This window comes from Lathamus discolor, chromosome 2 (assembly GCF_037157495.1).
Source record: "Lathamus discolor isolate bLatDis1 chromosome 2, bLatDis1.hap1, whole genome shotgun sequence".
Lineage (NCBI taxonomy): Eukaryota > Metazoa > Chordata > Aves > Psittaciformes > Psittacidae > Lathamus > Lathamus discolor.
Window position 1 is genome coordinate 119,436,575 of NC_088885.1, and position 12,094 is coordinate 119,448,668.

A 12,094-nucleotide genomic window follows, 5' to 3' on the forward strand; every position below is an offset into this window, starting at 1 on the left:
TTCCCTTTTTGTCCCATGGTCGCTGCTGTGCATGGAACAAGGAGCCCACTGCACTGAGAAATAGGACATTTTCTCTTTGTACAACCTTTGTTTGTAAACTTAGGTCAGTAGTAAAAGAAATTATAAATATACAACAGAAAGTATAAAGACTACAGAAGGTGCCTGTTACCATTACACAGTAAAAGATTTTCATCTTGAAAATGATAGCTTCTGAATACTAAAGGCAGACAAGTGACCTTCAGTGACCCTTTTTTAGTTGCATACATCAGTTTCATCTAGTCTGTGCTTCAAATGCAAATGCCTGGCATGTAATTATTGTGGATGTGGGTTTTCACTGCCTGAAATAGAGATGCACAAAAGGTCTAGCTAAAGCTTTGTCCCAGAAAGCACATTAATGACATATTAAATATAATTAAGCAAATCATTGTTCAATACATCTTATTTCTTTTCCTGTACATGGAATATTTATTTCTAATAAATGTATATAAAACAGAATACGACATAACTGTTCCTCACAACTTCTTATCTAATGCTACAAACAGGCAAGCTATATCTAGTCTTACTTCAACTATTTCACAAAGGCATCCTCCATGTCACACGTTTGATCAGTTAAAAAGCATGTACTCGTTGGTATTATACAGTATTCTTTAAATTACTCCAGTGTAAAAGGAAGAGCAGAAGGAAGCGTGTCACCTCTAATGTTGAGTATCACCCATTTCCGTGGAGCTGGATGCCAAACACAGAGGTAACAGTACACATGTAAGCATGAATGTTCAGGGAAGACTGCTACAAGATCTACATTACAAAGGAAAGTAAGTTTAAATTTTTATTTGAAGAAATTGAAAGTCCACTCTTCCTTCTGTCCCACAAGAGAATTTGGTGATCCTCTCTGATTTACTGATAATCAGCAGAAAATGTCTATTTTCAAACACATTTCTGAAATTCCACACCTGCAAGGTTGAAGAAATTCTAAACAGAGAGGACAATATGGTGCATTACTGTGCTTCCAGACACTGACTGGCCACTTGCATTCACAGCTCTTCAGCACTACTCTGAGCAGCTTTGTGCATCAGAACAGGACTCAAGGCAATCACACTTATCCAATGCAGAGGTTGTTTGTATGAATCTTCATCTTAATTGCCAGCTTAGTGGCCTTGTACAATTCACTTCCATTTCCCAGGATTGTAGATGGGACTGCCACACTGGCATTTCTGTGAAATGTTCAGGAACTGATGAAGAGTGTTGGTTGGAACACAATCCTCACACTACTATAGTGTGATGACAATAAGAATTTTATCTTGTCATTGAAAGGACTGATTTTTCTCCTACAGCTTGAATACAATAGACATCCCCCGAGTAGAGCTTTCCCAACAGACTGCGCTCTATTTGAAAAAGTCTATCCGTAGCATATCTTACCATAAAGTAGCAGCAAGGTGTTAGTGGTGTTGGTATCTGAAATTAAATATTAGATCTTGCATTCAATTTCAGCTGCATGTGTATGCACATACTTGGTTTCTTTTCACATTTGCAACTATAACCTTTCCCTTAAAGCACCATGATATTATTTCCTGAAGTTTTAATAATTCAATAATTATGTCACCCTAAAATAACAGGTAGATGAATCTTTCCATTAGCTACCAAGAGAAGCTGGACATCTAGCTTTCATTAGATATCTGTTTCAGATGACAAAAATATGTGTTAAAACAGGTTAGCTTGCCCATGCTCCTGAACCCCAAAAGCATCATCATGTGAGGAATTTTAGTCTCCTTAAAAAGGGGAAAACTGCCTCGTAGCTAGTACATGATCAGAGTGATCATCAGGGAAATTAGATCAGGGAAACTAGCTTACTATAAATTATTACACCACCTCTAACTGCAAAATGACTTTCTCTAGAGAACAAGAGCTGGGAGAACACATACCTGATTGTGGAGGGTTGTTTCTCCCTGTAATCAGCCCTCGTAATTTCACTGTTGGAAAGGTATGATCACAGAGGTCACAAATACATTTCAATAATCTTTTTAGAAGACTGCAAAAAGATTTTAGGAAAAAAATATTATTACTCTGAACAGTTTTATCCTAAAATTTAAGGTATTTTTTGACTAATTCTTGATACATTTCTGATACATGTATCCGCTTCTGAGCAAGCTTAAGAAACTGAAGACAAAGGCTTAGAATCATAGAATCATAGAACGGTTACGGTTGGAAAAGACCTTAAGATCACCACGTTCCACCCCCCCTGCCATGGGCAGGGACACCTCACACTAAACCGTGCCACCCAAGGCTCTGTCCAGCCTGGCCTTGAACACCACCAGGGATGAAGCATTCACAGCTTCCCTGGGCAACCCATTCCAGTGCCTCACCACCCTTACAGTAAATAACTTCTTCCTTATATCCAGTCTAAACGTCCCCTGCTTAAGTTTGAACCCGTTACCCCTTGTCCTGTCACTACAGTCCCTACAGTCACTACTTCAAGCAGCTAGTCAAAATTTATTACATCTACTTAAACATCATCTGCAATTGAAGCTGGAGAATAGGAACTGCCTTTACAAGTGAGTTTAGTATCTAGCGTGCCTCTTGTCAACAGAGTTGTATTCTCCTGAGGAAAATGTAGGTTTGTAAGTGGGACAGGAAACTGATAAACAGTGTTCTCTCCCCAGATTAGTTATTTATGGCATGCTGCCTCACCTGTAAATTTAATAAATGCATAGATTACCATTAAATACTTCAGTTACACATGAGTTCAAATTTTTACATACTTGATCACTAGGCATATCAAGGATGAGGGGGTCATTAAGAACAGCCAATATGGTTTTATGACGGGGAAGTCATGTGTGACCAACCTTATAGCCTTCTATGAGGAAGTGACTAGGTGGAGGGATGATGGTAGAGCGGTAGGTGTGGTTTTTCTTGATTTCAGTAAGGCATTTGATACTGTCTCCCACAGCATCCTCATAGATAAGCTAAGGAAGTGTGGGCTTGACGATCAAGTAGTGAGGTGGATCGAGAACTGGTTGAAAGGAAGAAGGCAGAGAGTTGTGGTCAATGGCGCAGAATCTAGCTGGAGGTCTGTGACTAGTGGAGTTCCTCAGGGGTCGGTGCTGGGACCGGTGCTGTTTAATATTTTCATCAATGACCTGGATGAGGGAACTGAGTGCACCCTCAGCAAGTTTGCTGATGACACAAAACTGGGAGGAGTGGCTGACACACCAGAGGACTGTGCTGCCATTCAGCGAGACCTGGACAGGCTGGAGAGTTGGGCGGGGAGAAACTTGATGAAATTTAACAAGGGCAAGTGTAGAGTCTTGCATCTGGGGAAGAACAACCCCATGTACCAGTACAGGTTGGGGGTTGACCTGCTGGAAAGTAGCGAAGGGGAAAGGGACCTGGGGGTCCTGGTGGATAGGAGGATGACCATGAGCCAGCAATGTGCTCTTGTGGCCAAGAAGGCAAATGGCATCTTAGGGTGCATTAGAAAGGGAGTGGTTAGTAGGTCAAGAGAGGTTCTCCTCCCCCTCTACTCAGCCTTGGTGAGGCCGCATCTGGAATATTGCGTCCAGTTCTGGGCCCCTCTGTTTAAGAAGGACAGGGAATTGCTTGAAGGAGTCCAGCGCAGAGCCACAAAGATGATGAAGGGAGTGGAACATCTCCCTTATGAGGAGAGGCTGAGGGAGCTGGGTCTCTTTAGCTTGGAGAAGAGGAGACTGAGGGGTGACCTCATCAATGTTTACAAATATGTAAAGGGTAGGTGTCAGGATGATGGAGCTAGGCTTTTTTCAGTGATATCCAGTGATAGGACAAGGGGCAATGGGTGTAAACTGGAGCATAGGAAGTTCCACGTTAACATCAGGAAGAACTTCTTTACTGTAAGAGTGACAGAGCACTGGAACAGGTTGCCCAGGGGGGTTGTGGAGTCTCCTACACTGGAGATATTCAAGGCCCGCCTGGACAAGTTCCTGTGTGATGTACTGTAGGTTACCCTGCTCTTGCAGGGGGGTTGGACTAGATGATCTTTTGAGGTCCCTTCCAACCCTTGGGATTCTGTGATTCTGTGATTCTGTGATATTTCTGCTGTGACGCAGACTTTATGAAGACTCTACTGGTATGTCATACAGAAAACGTAAAAGAAAAATCACTGCTATTCTCAGCAACAGATGTCAGAACTGTGATTACAACCCCTTGAAATATCACTTAAAAAAATTGTCTGGAGAATTTGGGATTTTAATAGCTTCTAAAAGCAGTTTTAGAGCCTTTACCTAGCAGTTTGTTCCCACTGCATGTGCTACGACTCTTTCAAACAACTTGCTTGGGATTTCAGATCACACTGAGATCTCCCAACACATCTGTTATCTCTAGCACATCCAAGAGAAAATTAATTTGAACAGTGTCAATGACAAAATCCCCAAAACCATGACCACTGTCCATAAAGACAGCAGGCAGAGAAGCACAGCCAAAGCCTTCACAACCTATGGTGCCCTGTGGGAATTACCCAACTGCAGGGTGGAGTCAGAAACTCATCTACTTGTTCATACTCTTTAAAAGGCCCCCTTTTCCAAACACAAAATCTTATTTCCAACTTTTATGTCCCTGACTGTCTCCACTGTCTCATTTTGGAGTAAATATTGTCAGAAGTCAATATTCATGTCTGTTTCTTCTCCATCCCAAAATATCCTGTGTAGGAGAGTCACTACTCAGTTGCTGGCTATAAGCTTTGCAGTTCCTGTCCAGGTACAATTCCTTCTCATGACAGCACTCCTGTTCAGTAATGTGCAGTTCCAGGGATATAAGAACTTCCTTTATTAATGTCATTTTTTTTTTATCCACTTAAGCCTCATGTAATCTTAACATTAAGGCCACATTATTTTTTCACCAAACTAATAATAAAGTAACTAACTCCTTTTTTCATTTGATCATTACTAAAATTTACAAGGGCATGGTTTGTACAGGAAAAAAAGGTTTCATTTAAGGAAAACCTGTCTGTAAAAAGAGAACACAAAGTTTAGAGGAGATAAAAAGAAAATTGAACAAGTCTAGCTTTTCATCAAAATGCAATATTCCTAGAAGAAATTATTACCATGTCTTTCAAATAAAAAGGAAGAGTTAAAGCAACACCGTATTTACAGTAAGAAATTAAATTCCTGGTAAATCACATCCCTGTAGACTGAGCCTTTAATCAGAGCCCTGCCCTGCCCACTAGGCAAAATCATTACACATATCCATCTTCTGACTGCTGTAACTCTCATCAATGCAAATCATCCCAAATCCCAGTAACTGATAAGCTGGTAAACTTTTTGAGACATAAATGAAAACCAATGCAATGCATGAAATCTCTTCCTACAGGGTTATGTGTAACAGAGAACAGACCTTACTGTTAACATCCTAAGCCATGCTTCAGTTTAGCATCCAAAAAAACAAGTCTAAATAAAATTCTATCAGAATACTTCAGGATTTTCAAAGTGACTTTCACACTGAAATCCCTTAGAATGCCTTAAGCACAGTAAAAATATCCCTGTTTAGTTTCATTTAGGGCTAACACTGTGAATTATGTTGATGCTACAGATCTCAAGGGTACTATTAACCCTTTTAAGATTTAAAAATCAATCAATCAATCAACCGTTCATACTTTACATAGATTACTGCAAAAAATATAGCTGTGTGTCATGGTTTAAGCTCAGACGGTAATTAAGTACCATACAGACAGTCGCTCACTCCCCACCATGTGGAATGGGAAGGAAGAACACAAAAACATAAAAAACACGGGCTGGGATAAGAACAGTCTAATAATTGAAATAAATAAAATAAAACAAAATAATAATAATAATAAAAAATAATAATATGGGGGCAGAGAGGGAGAGAAATGAAACATGAGTGATGCACAATACAGATGCTTACCACCCACTAACCAATACACAGCCCAACCCAAGCAGCAGTCTGCCCTCTCAGCCAACTCTCCCCAGTTTATACATTGGGCATGGTGTGCTGTGGTCCGAAATACCCCTTTGGCTAGTTCAGGTCAGGTGTCCTGACTCTGCTTCCTCCTGGCTTCCCGTGCCCCTCCTCATTGGCAGAGCATGGGACACTGAAAAGTCCCTGACTTAGGTTAAGCACTACTTAGCAACAACTAAACCATCAGTGTGTTACCAGCATTATTCTCAGGCTAAAGCAGAAACACAGCACTGTATCAGGTATCAGGAAGAGAATTAACTCTTTTCTGGCTGCAATCAGGATGCTATGCAGTGCCATTTGTCCCTAAGGCCAAGTCATTTTAGCACAGTGGCACATACAGCAACCATCTGAACAGTATTGCAATTGGGAATGAACGAGAAACCGGACTGCAGCTTTCAAGGTCCAGACAGAGGTCATTTAGCATGTGACAATAAATGCATCATCAGGGGTATACGCTTGTCAGGGGTATGTATTCGTATTTTTGAGTAGTTATACCAGTGAGATGAATAAAATGAGTAACTGAGTTGTATAAATTCAGAGAAAACTCACAAAAAATTGTTCTCAGAAAGCCCACCATCTGTTTTGAAATGTTTGTTATTTGGATAAGTGAGTTTCCAGACTGGGCAGAGGAATATGCACCTCAGAAACCTGGAGAGAACCAAGAAAAGTGGCTGGTCTATCGTACAGTTCCTTTTTCTTACAGTTCCTTCTGAACAGACATTTTTATATTCCATCATGCTCAAAGAATACAGAAGGCTATTATTCATATTGTTACCTTTAAAAGTGTGTGAATCTGGTCAGGATTCAAACTGTTTATTAAATTTTCCACTCAAGCTTGCTGTTTCAAAGGCATTTTGCTGGGCATGGCAACCTTATTACAGACAGTTAACCTCTGTTTCCAGAGTAAGGAGGTTTTCGAACTCCAAGATTTTATAGCAGAACCTGTCTTTTCATTCTCAGAATTGTTACGAGAACAGCAGTTCTGCAGGTGGAAGGACTGTGAATTTCAGCAAACAGCAGCTATTTCTGCCATACCTCTCCCCCACCACTAGATACGAACAGCCATAATTCATGGAGAAACAGATGTACAAGTTGGGGTAGGCAGAGCAAAGAAAGGAAATGAAATTCAGGAGTTTCCTGCTGTGATTCTTCATTGCCTGTTACCTGGAGCAGCTGTTCAAGCCAGGGTTTGTCAGATCCAATTCCATACTAAACCCATTTATACTGGTTTATCTCATTAAGACGTGCTATCATACTGAAAGACTAAATCCCAGGAAAATTCCCTGGATGGTGCAAAGCTAATTTTGTACACCACTTCTGTACCAGGCCAGCAGCTTGGGGTGTACCGAGATATTGCCAGATCTCCCTTATCCCTGCCTATTGCATAGACACAGCAATGTTATCCTGCAGTTGTAGATACTCTGACACAAATTAAAATCGGCCCTTAGGAAGAATGCTGTTGCATATCAGAATTAACCTGGCTAAGAAAACAACAGGGAATCAATAAACCATATTTAATTTCAGAGTTCTTGTTCTAAAAATCAAGTCATGTTGTGCTGCTAGATCAGATTTGGTGAATGCAAGATGCTGTAACATAGCCCGATGGTTTTACACACATTCTATTTGAACATGGCCTCAGCTGCCAGGAAATAAGGCCCCAAATCACATTATAGCAGGATAAGTGGGAAGGCATATGCAGGAGATGGCCGGTAAGTCCTTTGCTGTTTGTTTAAATTCAAGGAGATCTGCTTGGAATAAGGCCATACCACACAAAGAGAAGAGACTTTTTCCATTATAAAGCCACATACCAATGAAGTTTCTCTTACCCTTGTACCATATTGATCTCATAGTTCCCCCGCTCAGGTCTTCCCTGTCGCAAACAGCTCAGCTCTTATATGAGCTTTAGCTTGGAGGCTCTAGAGCTGCTCAAGTCAACAGTGTCAGCTCACCACTGGTGTCAAGGACAGTCTGGAGTCCTTCACAGTCTGCAGGAGCAGTTTCTTTTGGACCCAAAAAGCACTCAGCTGTGCCTGGATACCTGTATGCAGTAGCAGGCAGGTCATTTAAAGCAGCATTTTAGGTTAAGGTTACAAAATAGACCAACTTGGCAGCGTGCTACCACAGATGTATTTTCTCCAGTACTCAAAATGCAGATTCCAAACCACAAAGCATCAGCAAATCAATTAATAAATTAATTGCCATGCAGGAATACTTAGAAGTAATAAGAGTACCAGACATGCAGACTGATCTTTCACGTTACTAATAATTCACATGGCTGGCATTTAGAGGAAGAGAAAAAACTCTTCCTTCTTTTTGGGCACCTTAGTTAAAACAGTTCTCCATCAGCTGTGGAGAGAACACTCTTAAAAATTAAGCTAACATTTGCTTCTGCTTTAGGTTGGTTTGTTTTTAACTAAGGTGCCTAAGCTTTCCCAAGAATTTTGAAAGAAAGTTTTTCCTCACAAAATGAGTTCTGGGTAAAGGTTGGATTTCTCTCTATTTTACTTCCATTATCATCTAAGGAACAGTAGGAGCAAATGTGCAACTTTCTTGGGAAACCTGAAAATCATTAATTTCAGGCAACTTGAACTATGAAAGAGATCTTCCAGAATGCCAAGCTACCTATGATATACCTAAAACAGGAGTCGGTTTCTGTGTATATAATGCCGTCCCTGATAGAGAAGAGGGATGGAAACCAAATCCTGCACATGTACTGTGTCCTCAGTGGGGGAATCACATGGATAAGAAACTTTGCAGCATATCGCTCCTGGAAAGCCCTGAAAAATGTAAAAGTACGAGCAACCCACTTGTCACCCCCACCACATTTTGACACTTACTGGAGTGTCAGAGTTATTTGGTAGAACAGAGGGAGGAGACAACCTTGGAGAGCTTTTTCCTCAATGACAAATTAAAGATAATAAAAGCAATAGAAATAACAACTCCAGGCAAAATAATTCAGATAAAGTTATTTTATTTTCTAGATCCAATCATTCAACATCAAAGATGCCAAAATTGAGATGATCTACACAGTTTCCAGGCAGGTCTCCTGTGTACCATATTCATGTGTTTAAGTAACATAATTGAATTCTCCTCAGGATGCCTGCTTTACCTGGTGAACAAGATGAAGCAATTGCTTTAAGGGCAGCAAGTATGCTACAGAAATTTGACTGGCTGAAACTATACTGCTAATACATTTTCCATAGATGGCATTTCTACCACAAGGTCTGCTGTGCAAAGTCTGTGTGGGAAAGGTTTTGTTTCTCTTTAATATGAACAAAGTACTCTATAGACAGACTAATTCAACTTTATGAGAGCTACATTTCTTCTGAAACAACGTATTCAAGATTTGACAAACTAACACTCAGCTCTGCAAGTGGTTGTAAGTTCCTACAGATGTTTCTAGATAAAGGCATAGTAGGAAATAACCTGGAAGACAGAGCAGTGTCATTTTTCTTACCAGAAGTTCAGTTTGCTTGTTTTAAGTTAAAAATAAAATTTTTGGTCTTGCAATATCCCTGTACACTTGCATGCAATGATACCATTGAAAGATCAGAACCGAATCTAGGTCGGTATTGTTCTTGTGATTGAAAAACTTTTACTAAATTCTGATGGAGAATAAGATCCAATCAAAAAAGTAAAAATAAATTCAGTTTGAGAAATACCTCAACAGAAATTTGTACTTTGCAATCTGTAGCACTTTTTTGTTTCTAAAAGTAGGACATTCAGGCATAGTGCTGCACTTAGCACATGGACGGCCAATGATTTATCTGCAGAAAACAGGAAAGCACATTAGTAAAATGAATATTTCAACCAACTAAAAACACTTTTTGCATAAACTGTCACTTGCACATTCTAAAGGCAATGAATAAAAATTAGGTATTTTTTCTGCAAGCTCTCCCCTACTGCACAAGTGCCTAAGTGGGATTTATGACTTTGCTGTTAAAGCAATTTAAGTACAAAAAGACTTTGACTACAAAAAGACAAGTCAGGTAGTGAATATGTGAAAAGGAAAGGAAAAGCATGATGAACAGGAAAAACAGACATACAAAAATGAAACTAGGGATATCCATCCATATTGTCTCCTTGCATATAAATTCTTTAAAGGATGCTATTGCTTCATTTCTGGTATCTCAGTCTTTGCTATTTTTTAATAACGAAGTCTTTTCCCTTGCTATTAATTCAAACCTGTGATCATGTGGGTGTTTTTTTAATTCCCATTAATTATAAAAGCATGAAAATCAGATTTCTTTTGCACTTTTCTCTGAGCATTCAGTAATGAAGAAATACCCTCCAAAATTAAAATAGAATTATTCTGTGCTCTGAGATGTACTGTGAGCTGTCATTATTGTCTGAAGCATGTCTTTAAAAACGTGCTTATTTAAACAGCAAAGTTATCCAAGGATACAGTTGCAGTGATATTTGGCCTATGGGGCTTCACCAGTGTGTCATAGGAGAGGGAGTAAAGAGTCAGCAGTAAATCTTAAACCAGCTAGCAGCATTTCAATATTGCAGTTCTGTGTATCTCAAGCTTCCAAAGGTGTTACAGCGTTCGATTTTGGCTTTATGAAAACCTCATTCTTTACATGGGCTTTCTGTCACCTTTCTGAAAGAAAGAAAAACAATAAACCAATATGAAAAACATCGCACAATTGCACATGGCACTCTTAACCAACAGGTCTTTACACACATGGCATTCAAGACAAACTGAAACGAAAAAGGAAATAAAAAGAAAGCAAAACCAAGGGACATCTTTTGCTCCAATCAAGCGTGAATCAACACTTTGATCTATACATTAACATACATATCTGCTCTCAGTTCAGCGTAGATAGCAGGATCAAAGCACAGAGAGTGCCAGCTCAGAATTAGGGGGAGACGTCAATGTTTCATTTCTGAGCATGCAGCAGAAGCAGAGCTGCATTCCTGCTGCACTCCTCTCCAGCAATTCTTCCATGAGAATATATGGACAGACAGCATCCATCCCCAACAGGAAGAGCTTCTCCTCTGCGAATGTGGCTACTGGTGGGCATTGCATGGTAGTTAGCAGCACCATTCCAGCACTGACCTGTTAATTTTCTGTCTCTGGAGAGAAAAGAATATAGTATTAGGCAGTGAAATGTATAAGGAGATGCTTGAATGTGAAGCTGCTTACTGAGGGTTTGAAGAAAATGACCAGAGATAGGTTTGCCAAAGTGGAAATGGTTTCATTCACACCAAGGAGCTGCATGCTGAAAGACGTGCATGCATCTCTGTACAGCCTGGAGGCCTTATTTGCAGGCTCGCAACTGGCACACAAACAGCAGGAACACAGCTGTGGGAAGCTCTGACCTCTCCAAAGGACACAGACTGCTGGCACATCTCACTTTGCAACCTGCAGAGATGGACATGGCTGCATGCCTGGGTGTATTCTCCTGCTGCAATGCTGCAGCTGCCTTCTTAGGTTGATGTATTACCAAGATCAGTTCTTCTGGGACTGTAAATGCTTGGTGTTGTCATGGAGCCAGAATTATCTCTCTGTAATTGTCATTGTTTAAACCTAGATGGTAACTAAGTACCACACAGTCAGTTGCTCACTCCCCATTACCCCCACCATCCCCATGGTAGGATGGGGAGAAGTGGAAAGGGTAAAAACTGTGAGGTAAGAAGAGTTTAATAATTGAAATAAATAAAATATTATTATAATAATAATTGTAACGAAAAGAGAGACACAAAAAGAGAGAGAGGAATAAAACCCAAACACAGCTGATGCACAAAACAATTGCCAACCACCCACTGATGGATGCCCACCCCATCCCCACTAGCAATCGGCTCACCTAGCCAGCTCTCCCACCAGTTTATATACTGAGCCTGACATTCTCCAGTATGGAATGTCTATTTAACACTGAATCCAAAACACAGCACTGTGCCAGCTACTAAGAAGAAAATTAACTCCACCCCCAGCTAAAACCAGGACAGTAATACACCTAAAGCCTAGAGAAACCCTTGATTCTATACTGTAGGGAGAGATGATGGCTCAGTATACCTTAGGAAAATATTGTTAAAAGGAGGTTTTGTGTAGAGCATGATGAACGGAACAGGTGAGCAGGGAAGCCACCACACTGCGGTACAAGAACTGGTCCACAGGAAACATTCAGGTAGGAAACCAAAAGTGACT

At 40.3% G+C, this 12,094-nt stretch overlaps 1 long non-coding RNA gene across 1 annotated transcript; it reads right to left on the reverse strand.

Moving 5' to 3' along the window:
• Positions 1-8,897: 8,897 nt before the first annotated feature.
• On the reverse strand, positions 8,898-11,143 carry LOC136009374 (uncharacterized). Its single transcript, XR_010610532.1, has 3 exons — positions 10,745-11,143; positions 9,606-10,546; positions 8,898-9,052 (listed from the first exon to the last, which is right to left on the reverse strand). It is a non-coding gene; the product is annotated as an uncharacterized LOC136009374 (long non-coding RNA).
• Between the last annotated feature and the right edge of the window lie 951 nt (positions 11,144-12,094).